At 44.2% G+C, this 17,592-nt stretch overlaps 1 protein-coding gene across 2 annotated transcripts in view; it reads left to right on the top strand.

Moving 5' to 3' along the window:
* The window catches only part of CNTN5 (contactin 5), a 3,039,905-nt gene that overhangs the window by 1,933,973 nt on the left and 1,088,340 nt on the right, over positions 1-17,592 (top strand). The window lies entirely within an intron of this gene.

The raw sequence follows: 17,592 nt of genomic DNA, 5'->3' as shown, positions 1-17,592 counted from the left end.
ACATGATACCTTTGAATATTATTTCTTATCGACTATACCTAGAAAAACTACTCATTCCGACCAGTTTAATTGAGCTGAAAGATACTTTTGAAAATATTATCTGCTTCTTGAAACTCTTGTTGAAAAATGCATTTAGGAACAACAGAGAAGTTCTGATGTTCAAAGAGCGGCATCTAACACTGAACATCAAAACTCCATGTAAAACTTCAATTATTAGACTTTAAGTGAATTATAATAGGTTTTAACTGATTCGTCTGTCAAGCCGCGCATCTCAAAGAGACTTCTAAAGGCACTGAAAGATGTTCAGTGATGGAGATCAAAGATTAGAGAGTAAAACCAGAGGATAAAGAACTTGGGACAGAGTTATCGAAGTCTCAATTCCTCTGATCCTATTGATAAGCATGCTTTCATATGGAGCAGACGCATATTTGCTGGAAGTATTTTGAGCAGTTTGAAAATGTATTCTAGCATCATTTTGCAAGAAAAATGTACTCAGCCAAATCAGAACATGACTTGAATCCTCATCTACACACCAAGTATGATAGTAAGGTAGATTAGAGGTTTCTGGACCTTCTGCCCCAGGTAGCATGTAATGGAACAATATTGGCTAGATATGGAGGCATATCCTGCAAAATAAGTGGCTGTATTAGCAGTCAATTATGGTTAAAACATGTGAAGACAATAGAGTTCATGTTTCCCCAACATGACCTGCTTTTCAGAACAAAAGCTAAGCTTCTTAACCCCTTCGGTGCTTGTGACGGAACCATTCCGTCATCAGTCACGGTTGAGCTGTGCTGATGACGGAATGGTTCCGTCATGACCACACCCTGTTCTGCATTGTCCAGCACAGGGGGGGAATTCCTATAGCAGCGATGAGGTTATCCTTGCGAGCATGGGACATAGGGGACCGCGTTGCAAATGTCAATAAAATGGTCATTTTAAGCTGGAAGTTCTGTTTTGATGAATCTTGCAGTGGTTTTTTATGAAAAGAGTCAACATTTTCCTGATGGACTATTTTCATGAAGTCCATTGCGAAAGTAAATTTTTGAGATTGGATCTAGGAGGAATTTGGTGATCATTAGAAAACCTGAAAGTGATGAGTCATAGGAATCTGGAAGTAGGATTTCAGTTTTTTTGTTGAAGATGTAGTGTTCTGGAGGTTGCCCACAGAAGTGGGATAAGATATGGGGTAGCTGGCGCGCTTATGATTGCTATTAAAACTGACAAGATAGAGGCAGGTGGAGGCACTGGGCCCGTGTAACAATGTTTTTCACATGTATGGTGATACTATATCTCTCATATGCTTTACATTCAAATTGAATGTCCTGAATTTACTGGTGCTGTTCTGTTGACCACCCTACTAATCATGACTACTGTACTGTTCATTTTGTTCTTTTTTGTTTCCTGATGAGCAACACATTGACCAAAGAGGTTTTTTTTAAAAAAAAGAGGAAATGTAGTTTTTAATCTCACTTAAGCAATCTATGACATAATATCTGATCTCAGCTTCCACCAAGTACTGGATGTGAAACTGAAAATCCTCGGAATACCAGAATAGTGATGCCATAGATATATTGAAGTTGATCAGTGTCCATATGTAACTTTCGAAGAATGTACAAGAAACATTAACTGCTTTGTACATCTTGCTCAAATGATCAAAGAGTGTAGCACTGCTGATATGCAGTTTGGGGTGAGTTTGTAGGCTGCCATTTTGACTAGATCTCCAGTTTAAGGTGAAATGGTTGCTTATTTGAAGGTCTGCAAAGTGTTTAGAGAGGTTTCCAAAACCCATTTTTATGCAGTTCTTCAGGTATAGCTCTGCTGACCACAATCTCCTTGCAATCGTAATCACTGGTTAGCAGCTCCCTCTGCTTTCAGGATCTGCTAAACAGTTAAGAAATAAAGATGCAAGAGACAGATTGCATCCAACTGCTGAGTTCCAAAAACACTCCGGCCTCAATGGCTCGTGAACCAGGTGAGGAATTGTTGATTTCTCCATTTTGAACTCGAGTCTTTGAAAGCCTTTAACCCCTTCCCTGCTGGGTACATTCCTCCGCTGTGCTGGGGTGAGGGTGGGCGTGCGCAGCGCCCCAATGCTCATGACGAGCTCAGCTCGTCAGGAGCTACAGTGCTCCTGTGCTCATGACCAGCTCAGCTCGTCACGGCCACACTCGTTTCTTTAGAACGTTCAGCACAGCAGGGGAATTAGCCCAGCATGCAAGCGTTCTAAAGGCCATGACGAGCTGAGCTCCCCATGAGCACCGGAGCACTGTAGCTCATGACGAGCTGAGCTAGTCATGAGCATGCAAGGGGTTAAGAAGCATACATGGAGTCTTCCTCAATAAGGATCCATTTTTATTCTTAGTCCCTAGTACGTGCTCTAAAAATAGAAGCTGACATGTGACTGACTGGTGTTCCCTTACCACTTCCTAAATATTTATGCCTGCCAGCTTTCCCACATTTGTGGTGACGTTTCTGTTCAGATGATGGATCTAGATCTAGAGGTACCAGGAATCACACAGAAAGGTTTGCATACAGTGCAGAACATAGTGGTGATACCCTGGTGGTAAGAAGGTCTATCTTCTTAACCAACTCCATCCACCCATAGCTAGTACAAGCCAGTCCACTTATAAGGCATTCCTGCATCTCCTGCTGGCACATTCCCTTGATGAACAAAAGGGTAAATGATACAGGGATCTTTATTCATCACTACTTTGGAAGGCATAGATAACATTGACTGGTTTATTAGACCATGTCTTTGCTGCAAACTCAGGTCAGCATCTCTCACGTTTTTGGGCGTGTCATGTGTGTTATCTAGGGTAACACTGACTACTAGGCATTGTTTGGGCTATATCTGATGAATGCAACTGGCCGGCTACTGTGGCATCATTTTATTGGGCCCTCTGCTATGCATTTATTTGCATTTGAGTGTGTGCATCATATTTGTTACTTTAGGTATTACACCCTAGGGCCAAATGTGATTTACTGCTGCATTGTTCCAGGTGTGTTTGAGGCTTATTCCATATCTGATATTTCCAGTACGGGGAGCGCTAGGGGTGAACTGAGGGCAGCTGTGTTAGTTGATCTGCTAAAGGGTCACTCTGAAATCGTAACAAGTGTTTTATGTTGAATTTGGGTAGCGCAGGCAACAGTTGTTTTGTGGTGTGCTGGACTCCTAAAGGCAGGAGCTTTCTATAAATTGATCTGATGCTAACAATTGAACAATCCAGGCCCTACCATTTAAATATCTCTCCCTCACTCATTCAGAAATTATCAGAAATACATTTTGGACTTTGTAGACTCACTCATTACCTCTTTTGTTCTCAACTTGCATGTTTGTATTCCTCTCCTTCCCACCACCTTACCACTCTCCCTTCCTCACCTTTCACCTTCCACCTTATCACTCTCATTCTTTAGTATCCCCAACTATTTCCTACCCTGAAGCTACTTCTGTGCATGAAGAACCTCAGGTAATGAGTCTCACTGCTAGTGCCAGCATTATGAAATAAGGTCTGCTGATGTCCAGCTGTGACAACAACTCTGTGCCCTTTACACAGGAGCAATGCATGCACAAATATGAGCTTTGTGAGTGAGTCTACTGTTACACCGTTCAATTTGCAACCCTTCAGTAACAGATTTAAGAGAAGTGTACCGCAGTGTAGACAGTCAATATTTTATATGTTATGTTAGCAGTTTGTAAAGCACCTGGTTACTCCAATTCGGAATGTCCCTGCACTGAGTCCAATTGACAGAACTGATAACGGACATCCTTCCTTTGTTAATGGGTGAGGCCCTTTCCAAAAAGAACTTCAGTAGGCTCTAATCTAAGATGGAGTGGCAGTCGGTTCCATTGTTTAGCTGCCAGGTACATAAAAGAGCTGCCACCAAAACGCATTCTGCAAAATTTGGGAACTCTGGACAGGCCTGTTCAGCTGATTTTAGGCGCCAGCTAGGTAGATAAGGTTGAATCAGTGGAAGGAGATAGCCAGGGTCTTTTCTGTTCAGGATCTTGTGAACAAAGCACATGGCTTCGAAAGAAATAATCTCCTCAATGGGAAGCAAGTGGAGTTTTGCCAGAGCTGGTCCAGTTGGTGCACCTCTGGGAATATTCAGCAGCAGATGAACTTCTGCCTTTTTCACCCTCTGGAGCATTTGAAGACTACTCTTAGAGGCCCTCTGATAGAGAACGTTACAGTACTCCGTCCATGATACCAGTAGAGCCTGGACTACTGTTTTTTTCACAGAGTCAAGAATAAGCCCCAGATTCTTCTGGATCATTTTCAAGGTACCAAAGCAAGTACCTACACGAATGACGAATTGATCTGAAAAAGATAGGGTATAATCGAACCAAACTCCTAGGTTTTTTACCTTCGAGTTAGGGATAGGCAGAGGGCCTAACTTATTTGGCCACCATAGCGTAGACCAGAGAGACGGTTGTTTCCTTAGCACCAAGATGTCTGCTTTGTTAGCATTAAGTTTCAGGCAGCTGCCCTTCGTCCAGTTGTCCAGGTCTACCAGACATAGTTTGAAATCGTCCACCACTTGGTAGTTGTCCTGAGCCAGTGTTATGATCAGTTGGGTATCATCAGTGTAGGATGCAGTTTTAACGCCACAACCCTTAAGAAGTTCAGCCTGCAGTCACATGTATAATTTAAAAAGGGTCGGACTGAGGTCAGATCCCTGAGGCACTCCCTACTGCAGCGACCAAACGTTGGAGGTATACAGCTGTTGTATGACCTGAAAGGTGCGACCCTGCAGAAAGTCGACAAGCCGGCCAAGCACTAAGGGGCATATTACCAAGGAGGTAATATGAAATTATTGCCGCTTTTGCTGGTTTTTTCAGCCAAAAAGCAGCGATAATTTAATCGCCTTATCAGCAAAGACACGCTATTGCGTGTTTTGCTGATTTAGCGAGCCTTTCAACAACGCCCAGCTTTGCATCTCTAATGAGATGCAAAGTGGGCATGCCAGAGCAAAATAATAGGAGAAATGTCGCTAAGAGACATTTATCCTATTATCAAGCTGCACGCTAACAAGCAGAGCGTTAGGAAAAGTAGCGCTAACCACAGTTAACACTACTTTCCTAACGCCTGCTTGTGACCTGATTTAGCCATGTAATCCAATGGGAGGTGGATTACATGGCTAAGATTACCCTGCCCTATCAACAAGGTTATTGCCATTTTCAATGGAATATTGCTGAAAAACCAGCGATATTCCATTGAAAACGTCGATAGCCGACAATAGATTTTCTCACACTAACAGCGATCAGCGATAATGATCGCTGCCGCTTGTTAATATGCTCCTGAACTCTGTCGCCTTTCTAGTAGCAGTCCATTGGAGGCAGTATCAAAAGCTGCGCTTAGGTCAAACATGACTAGTGCAGCCATGTTGCATTCATCCGCCGCATGGCGGAGAGATTCTGATGCAATAAGAGGGCTGATTCTGTACTGAAATGTGGCCTGAACCCAGATTGCAACTGATAGAGAAGTGCTTTTTCTTCCACAAAATACCTCAGCTGATAGTTGATGAATTTTTAAGCAATTTTTGCAAAGAAAGGCAACAGAGATATAGGTCCTAAGTTCTCAGGTACTATAGGATCTAAAGCTTGTTTCTTCAAGAGTGGAATCCGCGTAGCATGCTTCCACTCCTGAGGAACCTACCCAGAAACATATAATATATTGAGCAAATCAGTGAGTACAGGGACAATAGCTTCCCTGCCTTGCTCTAGTATGGCCGGTGCTGCGGGGTCTAAAGGAGATTCAGAAATCCCTTTAGACATCAAGCTATTAGTCTCGTCCCTTGAGATGGTTTTTAAATTTGAAAAACTTCCCATAGTTATCAGGGCAGATGTAGCAAACTGAAAATTCCTACCACTTTCCAGTAAGGAAGTATAGATAGTGCTTATCTTATCAAGAAAACAGTGTGTGATCTGATCACACAGGTCAGCGGTGGGTGGAATTGACACCACCGTCCATTCCAAAGATGTCAGGGATTTGATTATCTCAAAAGGTTCCTTCTAGACTGCTTGACTTTTTGAGCATAGAAATTTGTGCATGCCTGCCTTAGATCCCTATGATATTCTCCCAGGGCAGCCAAGTAAGTAGTTTACTCCTGTAGAGGACTGAACTCAACAATACTTCAGTGTCTGTAGAAATCTTTGTTCCTCAGTGCGATCATCCAACCCTTTCCCAAATGTCTGCAGCCATGGTCTGGCTAACATTTGGCAGGGTCTGACTAATTAGACTCATAAAAATTATCCCAGGAAATAACATGGATTTCTTTAGACATCTATAATAATGGGTGACATACTAGAAATGGTTACAATTAATTTAAAACTAATGTCTTCTTTCAATTTAGCATACTTTTCACTTCACAATACAGGCACCATTTATATTTCATCAGGGGCTGTGAAATACAAATTGCCCAGAGGGCCAATGGGACATGCTTCTCCTGTGATGCAACAGCACCCTCTGTACGGCGGCATGCTTCTCCGGTGAGGCAACGATGAACAGCGGCAGTGGCCACCCGCTTCTTCGATGATGCGACGGTGGAGTCACACTTCTCTCTTGGTGTGTCGCGCTTCCAGCTACCCACAGTAAAAAGTCCTCACACTAACCCTGGGCGTAGTTTGTGTACTAGCACTATGTGTAGCAACTCACAAAGTGCACTTCGCACTACGCGAACTGCGTAGTGCACTGTGCAAAATGCTGTTCGCACTCAATGCACAGTGGCAGGTGCTTGTCCGCACTGTGCAATCAGTGCAACCCGCATCTTGCACAGTGCAAGCGGTCATTTTCTGCCGCTCGAGTAGATTTCTACTCGAGCAGCAGCTTTCTCAACGTGGACTAGTAGTTTCTCATCGCAAGCGGTCGCAAGCATATGCGACCACTCGCAATGAGAAGCCTAACCTCCCCGCGTTGAGAATCTCGCCAGGAGGTTTATTTTCCATGCTCGCGATCGGTAACTTAATGTTGCTAATCGCGAATGGGGAAAAAATCTCTCTGGGATGTCATTGACGTTGAGGACCGCGAGCAAGCAAAACATGACCGCTACACGTGTTTGCACTGTGCTACGTGCAATTCGTATAGTGTGAACTAGCGCAAACTTTGCAAACTACGCTAGCGTAGTACTTTACCCAGGGTTACCTCACACACAGTTACAGGCCCTCCTGGCAGACTGGAACTCCCAGCAAGGAGGTTCAGGGAAGCCTGGTTCGAAGTCCTGTTGTGCCTGGGACTTCAGAAACAGGAGGCCAGCTCTTCTCATGCCCTTGGAGACTTTTTTTTAGATGGACACAGCAAAGTCCTTCTTCAAGCAGTGGACACAGCACACAGCAAAGTCCTTTAGTCTTCTCCTCAGTAGAAATAGCAAACTGCAGGCCAACCCCAGACACACAGCAAGGGCAGTACTTTTCCTGAGTCTCTTCAGCTGATCTTCTTTGGCAGGGATTCCTCTTGATCACGAAGTGGTCTAAAGTTCAGGGGTTTCAGCTCTCATATGTATACCCCAAAAGTCTTTGTTCTCTATGTGTGAGGAGTCCTGGACCCAGTCCAAACCACAGGAGGTGGAGCCAGCATTGTGGAAAGTGGGCACAGCCCTATTCAGGCCTACGTGCTACTCCTCCCACCACTCCAAATGCAGATAGGTCTATTCAGACTAGTGCTGACTCACCCAGACTCCTGGAACCATCCCAGCCGCTGTCACTCTCAAACCAGACAGTCAATCCAGAAACAGGCAGAGGCACACAAAAAGGTTGAACAAGAAAATAGCCACTTTCCAAAAGTGCTATTTCCAAACACAGAACTTAAAAAACATCCTTACTAAAAGATGTGCTATGAAATTCTGAGTTCAAGGATACCAGACTCCAATTTTCTATCTCACTCCTATGGGAAGATATGCAGGTAAACATGTTACACAGTATTCCCTATTCTGGCCTATGGGCAAGATAGCCTTTCAATAGTGAAAAACGAAATTGGCAGTATTTCACTATCAGGACATGTGACACACACTAGTACATGTCCTACCTTTCACATACACTGCACCCTTCCCAGGGGGGTACCTTGGGCCTACCATAAGGGTGTTCAACGTGTACGAAAAGGGAAGGGTAAGGCTTGGCAAGGGGGTGCACTGGCCAGGTCTACATGGCAGTTTACAAACTGCGCACAGGCACTGCGGTGGCAGGCCTGAGACCTCTTTTCAGCGCTACTCATGTGTTTGGCACAATGCAAGCCCACTAGTAGCATTTGAATTACCAGCCGTGGCACACTCATTGCACTTTACTAGGAACCCAATGGTAAAACAAATAATCCAATCAGGGATAACCAAACAATTTACACAGGGAGCACTTGCACTTTGGCACTGATCAGCAGTGTCAAAGTGCCCAAAGCATCTAAACTAGCAAAAACTAAATCCAGCACAGTGCCAAAAATATCAGAGGTAGAGGCAAAAAGTCAGGGGAAACCACACCAAGGATGCCAGGTCTAACACTCATATTGATTGTCCCATCACCCCTTTTAATAGTGAGTTGTGAATATAAACAAAGTATATGTACATCACAAAAGATGGTTGAGGCAGACATTATTAGTAACTTCTCACCTGAAAATCAGGTCATTATAGCAATAAAGTTACTGCCATTCAATCAATATAGTTTAAACCATCTCGCTCACATGACTGTTTTAATTATGAAAGGACTTTCTAGTTTTCTTAATTCATTTACCCAATCACTTTCTCTGGTATGCTTAAGTATGCTTAAGTACCTATCTAGCCAAAGTAGGATAATTTAGTATAATCTCATTTATGGGTTCTTTCAAAATGCCTGGCTGTTAGGTACTTTTGGTCTTTGTTTGTGTTATCCCGAATATGTTCGAGAATTGTATCCTTTACTTTAAAAAATAGTATTTCCTATATATTTCTTTTTTACAAAGGAATTGTATGCAATTCAGCATATAATCTGATTTGCAGTTAATGTATTTTTGTATTTTGTGTGGTTTATCACTACAAGGGATGTCATACTCTAATCTGCTCTGGCTATACTTAATTATTCTGCAGTTCTTACATGTATGGACGCTCAATGGCTCTTCTCCTTACCACTCGGTATGCTCTTTGTAAAATGCCTTCTAACCACCATTTCCTTCAGGTTCTTGGGTCTAAATTTTACATTGGGAGAATCTCATGTAAATGTAAATGTAAATTGATACTTGTATAGCGCACTACTCACCCGCAAGGGTCTCAAGGCGCTTGTAAGAATACCGCTGTGGAATCCATCCTGGCTTTCCCTGTGAGGCGTCCACTCCTGGGCACCCCCAAGGTGGATGCCAGGCATCCTTAGCGTTGTGGGGGCCATTGTGGAGATTAAGCAAGCTATTGCCCAGAGTTGCAGAGTGGGACTCCATGATTGGAATAGGCACTGAGGCGAGAATTATCAGGTCCGTGGAATTTTTTTGGGCCAAAGACCCGCCGAGGCGGGGAATTGAACCCTGGTCCCGGGCTAGTCCTCTGCATCAGGGTCTGCCGCTCTAATCATTGAGCCACACTTCTCCACTTCTCTCATGACATTTTTTTCTAGAGTTCTCTGATTCTTGAGTATGTTTCAGTTCTTAGATAGTATTTTCTTCACTGTTTGGCTTGCCCACTGAAAGATTTAATGATTCTTCCTTTCTCTTTCTCAGTGTTTTGGTTAGGGATATTATGCTTTTTAGTTCTGCAAACAGCCTAAATCTACCAGTGATAGTATGGAGACATGAGTAGTCACCAGGGCAATCGCGGAATGTGTATACTCCCAGTAGATTGTCACTTCGTATTAGGCCTACAAAGTTGCCAGTGCTCCATTTCCAAGCCACTTGTAATGAATGCCTAAGTGAGGCACTATGGTAATGTGGCACTCCAAAGTGCAGCTGCAACTAGACACCATACTCTATTTGTCAGGAGCATGCCGGGCAATTGTATTCTTGTAGTAGTTTATTTTTCCAAATTCTCTATTTCTACACGTTTACCATCTTCAATATCGCCTAAAGAATGAAACCAGCGTCATTTATTTTATCTGTGTATCCTACTAACACTGATATCGAAAATTGGGCAGTAATATCATTTTTCAAATCTGATAGTTAAGAGTTGACCGAAGCCGACATTACCTGCCTGGAAGGTGTTTGGCTGTGAATCTAAATGGATTCCATAAAGGGCATGCTTTATCTACAGGTTGTTATTAGTAGTTTTTTCATACAGCGCTGGAGTCGAGAAATACCTTGCCACGGTATTTATACTTTCTCAACAAACAACAGACCTTTCTTTGACCTCTGGCGGGCTAGTAAAACACAATTGCTTTTCTCCATTCATAGACCATTCCAGTTTCTGCAATTGCAGCCTGTCTGCAGTATTTACAGCCCAACACAAAAAATACATCTCATAAGACCTCAAATCCACTTCCCACAGCAATTTTAGTTGCTTGATTGTAACAGTCTTTTTATATATTTCTGAGTAAAATCTATGTTCTCATTTAGGCTACAGGGTCGTTATTGATTAGCCATACATTTTTGAATTGATGTCCTTCCACGCCTTGTCACTGACATGGAGTGAGGAGTCTGAAATGAGATAGGCAGATAAATCAATAGTGTGTTGTCATGAAGCCAGTTTAATGGACTTTCAATCATGGCAAGCATTTGGCATCTCATTAGAGAGATCACCACCTCTTTAGAGCCCAGTTAAACATGTCAGACCTTCATTCGTGACACGGAGTGAACCGCTCTGAAAACATATCATTAGCCTCCTATTATTAAAAGAGAGAAATACATGTTTCTAACAATTGTTGATTATTTTCACCCAGCTCATAAAAATACAGTCAAGCCATGTTAGAAAAATATCAATCTTTACCAGTGTAGCAACACCTCCAGTGCCCTGCATCATAATTATATTTTCAGTATATAAAACCAACTGTTTTGTAATCTGTCAACTACAAGAATGTTTGTAGAGCTTGGAAAAAGAAAAAAGAAGTACCACATAAACCACATGGCCATGATTTAGAAATAACCAGCAATCATTAGCCACTAAAGACTCACTGAAGTACAATGTAGATAGATAGCAAATTTCAATGAAGGATTTGGGGTTGTCGCCTCATCTGTAAAGGGAGGACATGCAAAATTTTACACTTGGCAGAAAAGATCTGCCAAACCATCTCACATGTTTGAATCTGAGCATCTTAAACTAATTTGATATTGTTTGTGTAGCTGAAGGATGAACGATTTAATGGAATAATATTAAAATGCTACAGAATATAGAGTTATAAAAAGTAAGAAATACGCTAAATTGAAAGAAGAAAAGACTTGTAACTATTTTCAGTATGTCAACGATTATTATAGAAGTCTAAACAAATGCATGTTATTTCAAGGCTAACTATTGAAAAGTCAGAATAAATTGTTACATTTTTATGAGTCCTAGTTGTCAGACCCTGACAAAGGGTAGGCCAGACCATGGCTGCCGACATTTGGGAAAGGGTTACGTGTTTGCAATGAGGAACAAGGTTTTCTTCAGACACTGAAGTATTGTTGGGTTCTATCCTTTCCAGTGGTAGTCACCCCAATACTAAACTCAGCCAAATCTCGCAAAAGACAGACTTCCGATTTGAAGATTATAGTAAATCGAACATACCAAAACCTAATGCAGTGACCGGGTATAATTAGCAGCGAAAAAGGTGACGGATGTTTTGGGTGGTTGCATTGATGTGGTTCTGCCATGCTTATTTTATGAAGCTTGAATCTGTCTCTGTTGTAGAGTTCATCAGAGGGTGAGCCTAAACAGGCTTCCCGAAATGGGCTTCCATGAGCTCTCAGTGGGGGTTTGCAGAAATGGGAATGTGTTGGGTGTATACGGTGCTAATTAAAAATATCAATAATTTAATTAAATATGGTTTGATGGGAACCGTTTTTTAATTTGGATGGCTTGCAGCCTGGAATAAAGGTTGGTAAGGCCAGCAAGCCTTACCAATTTTTTATGGTGAGAATTATGTTTTTTATTTCTCACAGGGGTTCATTGGGCACATATATACAATAGGAAGGGTGGCTATTTTTGTCTTACTTTTCACTTGTGTCACCACGTTTTTTTGTGGTTCTCGTAAAGGAGAACAGGCATTGTTCTTTCCTTCTTTTCTTTATTTCTTTCACTATTAGAGAGAGAGTTGCCGATGATGAGAAATGGGTAAACTGGCGATTGTTAGTCAGCAACCCCGTTGGTAGTTCTACTGTGAGGTACTCTCTCTCTCCCCTCACATCTTTTCACTGGATGGAAGTTGGGGATCCTGGATGGTAGCATTCATTGTTGTTTTTAATAAGATACTGTGACAAACAAGAGTAGTTGAATTGTACACACTCGAGGGAATTGAGAAGAAAATTAAAAGCCCTGGATTTGTCATTTTCGTTGGGACTTGGTGTCTTGTAGGTGAGGCCTCATGTTGTTTATAATGTTGTGAGTGGGGTTTGCCCCTCCTCTTCTCTTCCCCCTGGGCTCCGAGTAGATAAAAGAAAGTAAAATGCCAAAATCTCCTTCCAAGAACTTCTAGCTGCCTAGGGTCCAGGTCAGGCCAACTCGTGATGGAAACATAGTGAAATTCAAGTTGTGGATCAGGGGTAGCTGCTAGTACTATGAAGTTGTGGGGGAACACACTCCCAGCGTGTGAGCAGCACTGGGATTGGTCCGATTGCCTCTGTTTGGTGCTCAGACATATGCTGGAAGCCTGTGTTGGTTTCTCCACCCAGCTGTACAACACATCAAGGTGTAGGAAGGCTAAGTGCGCATGATGGTTTGGTCGGTCCTCTGGGACAGGCCACACCATCCACATTTAGCAGTTCCCACCACTCCCCCCTCCTCCTTGGTGCTGCAGCTGCAGTGTCACTGTGGCTGTCTACGCCCCTCCCTTGGCTCAGCAGGCAGGCAGCCTACAGGACACAAAATAAAATGATTGTAAAAACGTTTAATTATCATTTGATTTATTCCCTTGCCTCTGCTGACTCTCAGCAGCAGGGCGATGCTCATCCGCCATAACAGAATAACTTTTTAACTTAGCATTAGTTGCATTGGTAACATCTTTTCATTGTTTGCTGCTGAAGGCTATATCCAATGATGCTGCCACCAGGTTGGAGATAATGTACAATATTACCCTTGCATTGAGCAGCAAAATGAATAGCTATTTCCTCGAGGTGCTTCTCTTGCCAATGCCGGATGCGATGATGATGGATACAAGGCAGGCAACTAGAGTCAAATTTCGGGGAGGGCTGAAAAAGATTTTGGGGGGGCTAATTCTTCCAGCCATAACCAGAGTGGCTGTAAAAGGAGGTGAAAACACAACACAAGGCTCATTTACAAGTAAACGGTCTTTTAAAGACCTGTGAAGTACTCAGGTGCAGCTGCAATTAGACATCGCCAGCCTGCGAAGCTGTCTCAGCCCGGGCTGACACACACGACGGGGGGTGGTTGAAGCCCGGTGAGCCTAATGGGTGTTGCGCGCCTGATGGATACTGATGGGAATACCTTTGCTCAATTGTTCCTTTGCAAAGTCCCTGAAGTACTCCTCTGCATGCTCATTTCAGAAACCACCACTATCCACATCTGTGAAGATTTAGTTACATCATACATTTCAGTACATCTTTTTGGATGTATAACACCACATTTTTATATCCGAAAAGTGTCTAAACTTTTTAAAAATGCAATTTAGCATACGCATCTTTACCTTGCAATTCAAATAGCTCATTGAATAGGGCACAGACAGTTTTGTTTCTTACTGTCATCCTCATGCTGCTTTGAATTATTTAATCGTATGGTTTGGGCTGCAGAGTGCCAATCCAGCTAAGGGGGCGTATCAGATCTCTTGTATAGCACTGTGATCTGTATGTAAATCAATAAAATGTTGTTAAATTGCAACCCATGCAATGCTCAAATGACCTATTTTATATATAAAATAGTTTTCAAGTAGGACAAATGAAATAATATATTTTGTGATTGGCTTAAAATGTTAAATCCATGAGTCCGGTCCTCAAAGCTATATGTTTGCGTAATTCGGGCTTTCATGTGAAAATAGCCAATATACAGTTGCAAACCCACTTTCTAATTCACACTTGTTAGAATTGGGGTTTCAAGTTGGCTAGGGTGTGCACCTAAGTCAGGCAAAACCCACAACTATACTCAGGGTAAGAGAGTTACACACCCAAGATAACCCCTGATCACCCCCTTAGTAGCTTGGCATAGCAGTCAAGTTTATTCCAAAGGCAATGTGTAAAGTGTTTGCACAACACACACACATGTGACACACTAGACACACCACAAAAAGAGACTCCACACAAGGGGAGTTTCAGATGTTGCAGCCACTTTAAAGGCCCTGCAGCGGCAGAGCCCTGAGACAGGTTTGAAAGGCTACTTCATTGGGTGGTGCAAGCAACGCTACAAGCCCACTAGTAGCATTTAATTTACAGACCCTGGGTATATAGGATACCACTGTAAAACAGACTTACAGGTAGATTAATGTGGCAAACCGGTGTACACCAATCTTTCCAAGTTTGCAAGAGAGAGCACATACACTTTAGCACTGATCAGTAGTTGTAATGCACCCAAAACCAAGAAAATAGGTCAGAGAAAATCCAGGAAGAAGCCAAAATGTTTGGTGATGACCCTGCAAAAAGGGCCAGTTCCAACAACACTTTTAAATCGGCTTGCCAGCTAATAATTTTGTGGCGTTAGATCTACAACCAGGGGTGGGAAGGAATCTGGAAGTAAAGGTAACAGAGTTGGAATGGCTACCAAACTGCTGGGGAAGTAGAGGAAGACATTTCTTCATGTGTAACATATTTTCCCATGTGTGGAAAAAAGAAAAAAAGAAATCTCACACATGGGAAGGTATTACCACATGCACAGTTCAATGTGTACAGTTATGCATGTGAGGAAATGGGCATTCACAAGAGTTAACAGAAAAACATGCAGCTGTCATAGGATTTCTTCAGTGATTCCAAAATTTTTAACTCTCCACTCATGCAAAGCAGTATATGATGTATATAAGTATAGATCTAGATGTTCAAGGATGGTTTCTGTCTCAGGGCGTTGACAAACTGATAATTTCCCCCTCTCCCCCAGCCTCCTATTACATGTGAATATGCACTACATAGAATTGAAGTAATTACACACTTGCAATAGTTTAAATCAGCAGTTTTATTCCAATTAGCGTGGGTCAGCCTTCAGCCGTGGGTGCTGCTGCTGCTCTGAAGGGGGTGGGGATTCAATTTCATAGACAAACATGGAAAGCAGCGAGCACACAGCACTTAGGCCACAAAATGTGCATGTCAGGTTGGGCGGCTGCCTTTCTCCGGCCAGCCTGACATGCGCACTAAAGGCATTTTATCACCTTCATATTAGTGAGTGGGGGTTTCTCAAAGCTGCAGAGCCCCAGTCTCCTAATGATAGTTGAGTTTGCCTGCTCAAGCCAATCCTGGCGCTGCTCTCATGCTGTGTACAGCAAGGGCGTAGCACCTGGATTGGCTGAGAGACACTGCTAGGCTGTCACAGGGCACTGCGAGGGAAGAGAAAAGCAGACTCTCTGACGGCGGGTGAAAAGTGTGGGTCTGGCTGCCAGGATACAAAGTTGTGAGCTATAGAGCAGCACACAGATAACTCTACAGCAGGTGTCCAACCCGCTGAGCTATCCTCGTGTCGGCACAGGATGACCGCCATCCTCCTCTGACAGCTCATGGTCTCAGTGGCTGCTCTTGGAGCGGCAGCACTCTTCCATCAGTGGCCGGGGCACCTGTGCTTCTGGATACCATCTCTACCTGCCGTCAAGACATCAGCCCAGGTTAGTCCCATGCTTCCTTGGTCTCCCATCGTCGAACGCAACTGGTAAACTCATCCAATTCCCAGTGGATGACACAGCTGGGCATGCTGAGTTCCACAGCAACTACCCAGCTGAAGATGTCCTGGGTAAGTGCAGCAATAAATGTTAGCACGAAAGGAGGGTGGAGTGTGGCTGGTACGGAGACTTTTCTGCTATTTTGCCGGTGTCCAGCTAAACAGGTACAGATTATGTAGTGTGTGGCCAGCGTTCAGATGAATAGCACTTCCTCTAGAGGTTGAAGGGAAATTAAAAAATAATTGAACTGTAATTAGTACGGAGTACGTTTTTGTTGAGATTAAGTAAGGCAGGCTCTCTCGGACTCCAATGTGAGCTCAGTATTGAAAGGTTTCACTATTACCCATGTCAGTGGCATTGGCGCCCAGCTTAATCGATCTCACGAGTAACCCAAGGCTAAATGAGCCCAAGAGCAAATGTGTCCCCCCTGCAGGCCTTGCTTGGTGGTTCTTCCACCCCGCTAAGCAGGCTGGAAGTTAGGCAGGCAAGTGCAGTCCTCGGAGGCTACATGATGGAGAGGAGCTCAGCCCCTGGTGGGGTCCTTTCCCACTTAAGTCTTCAGGACAGCCGTGCTTGTGTTCCACTGGATTCCTGCCTCTCCATGTACCCTACATTTAGCCTGCATTCAGCAGTAGTCCTGCAGATTCCTGCACTCTGCATACAGACTGCATCTTGAAGGACTGCTGCTACTTGCATGAATACTGCCCAGCTCCCTGCACACATTGCATCCTGAAGGATTTCTGCTCCATTCATCCTGCAGGACTGATGCACCTCCCTGTGCACTGTATGCAGATGGCATCATGAAGGACTTCTCCTACCTGCATGTAACGGGGTGCCCCTGGCGCCCCCTGTGGTCGAAGTAACTTGTGGACCCCCCTTTGTATTTCCACAGCCCAGCCTGAAATCACCGTGTTGGCACCAAGTGGAGGAAGCATACAGCGAAGACGAAGAGGACCTGGGTAGCAGCCCCTTTAAATGTTCTCCAGGTGATGAGGGGGAGTGGCCAAACTACACTAGAAAAGACGCAGGTGAGCCAGAAGAGGTGTGTCTGTACACCGGCGGAGCAGCTTGGAAGAGGAGTGGAACAGAGCGAAGCCGAGACGAGGAGGACAACGAGTGGTGGGACGAGGACTCCCCGGACTGGAGAATACAGCGACGGATCCAGACAAGGGAGCCTACGGAGGAGGCAGAGACCTACGAGGAGTTCCAGCGGATGCTGGACGTTCCCCAGGACTTCCGACAGGACGACAACGCAGACCCGGAGCAGAGCCCGTCGGACATCAGCCCCGCAGAGGAGAGGCGGTCGGTGAGACTCGAGCGAGACGGCGAAGAGGACGTCCATAGTGTCGAGGAGGAGAGAGCGGATCGAGAGGAGCCCCGCCGAGACGAGAGACTGCCAGCGGCATCCGGAGGACCATCGGAGCCAGGAACCGAGCCTGGAGGCCACCGACACCGCGATCCGCCCAGCCACTCCCCTGGAGGGGCGTGGCTTCACGAGGTACCTGAGCGCATAGCGGCTTGGATCGGGAAACGGGCAAGGCGCTAGAGCGCTTCAAGAGTAGAGACGGGAAAGGGGAGGGTGCAGATTGGCCCCTACTGCTCTTAGTAGACTCACAGTTTCACGGGGGTACTGTCTACAAAAGCTTGGGAGCACTTTTCCGAAGTCATATCACTCCCTTTTTCCCCCCCTCACTGGTGAATGGGATTTAGAAAGA

This window comes from Lissotriton vulgaris, chromosome 8 (assembly GCF_964263255.1).
Source record: "Lissotriton vulgaris chromosome 8, aLisVul1.2, whole genome shotgun sequence".
In the NCBI taxonomy this organism is placed as follows: domain Eukaryota; kingdom Metazoa; phylum Chordata; class Amphibia; order Caudata; family Salamandridae; genus Lissotriton; species Lissotriton vulgaris.
Note: the sequence above shows the minus strand (reverse complement) of the source record. Positions and strands in the feature narration are given on the sequence as shown.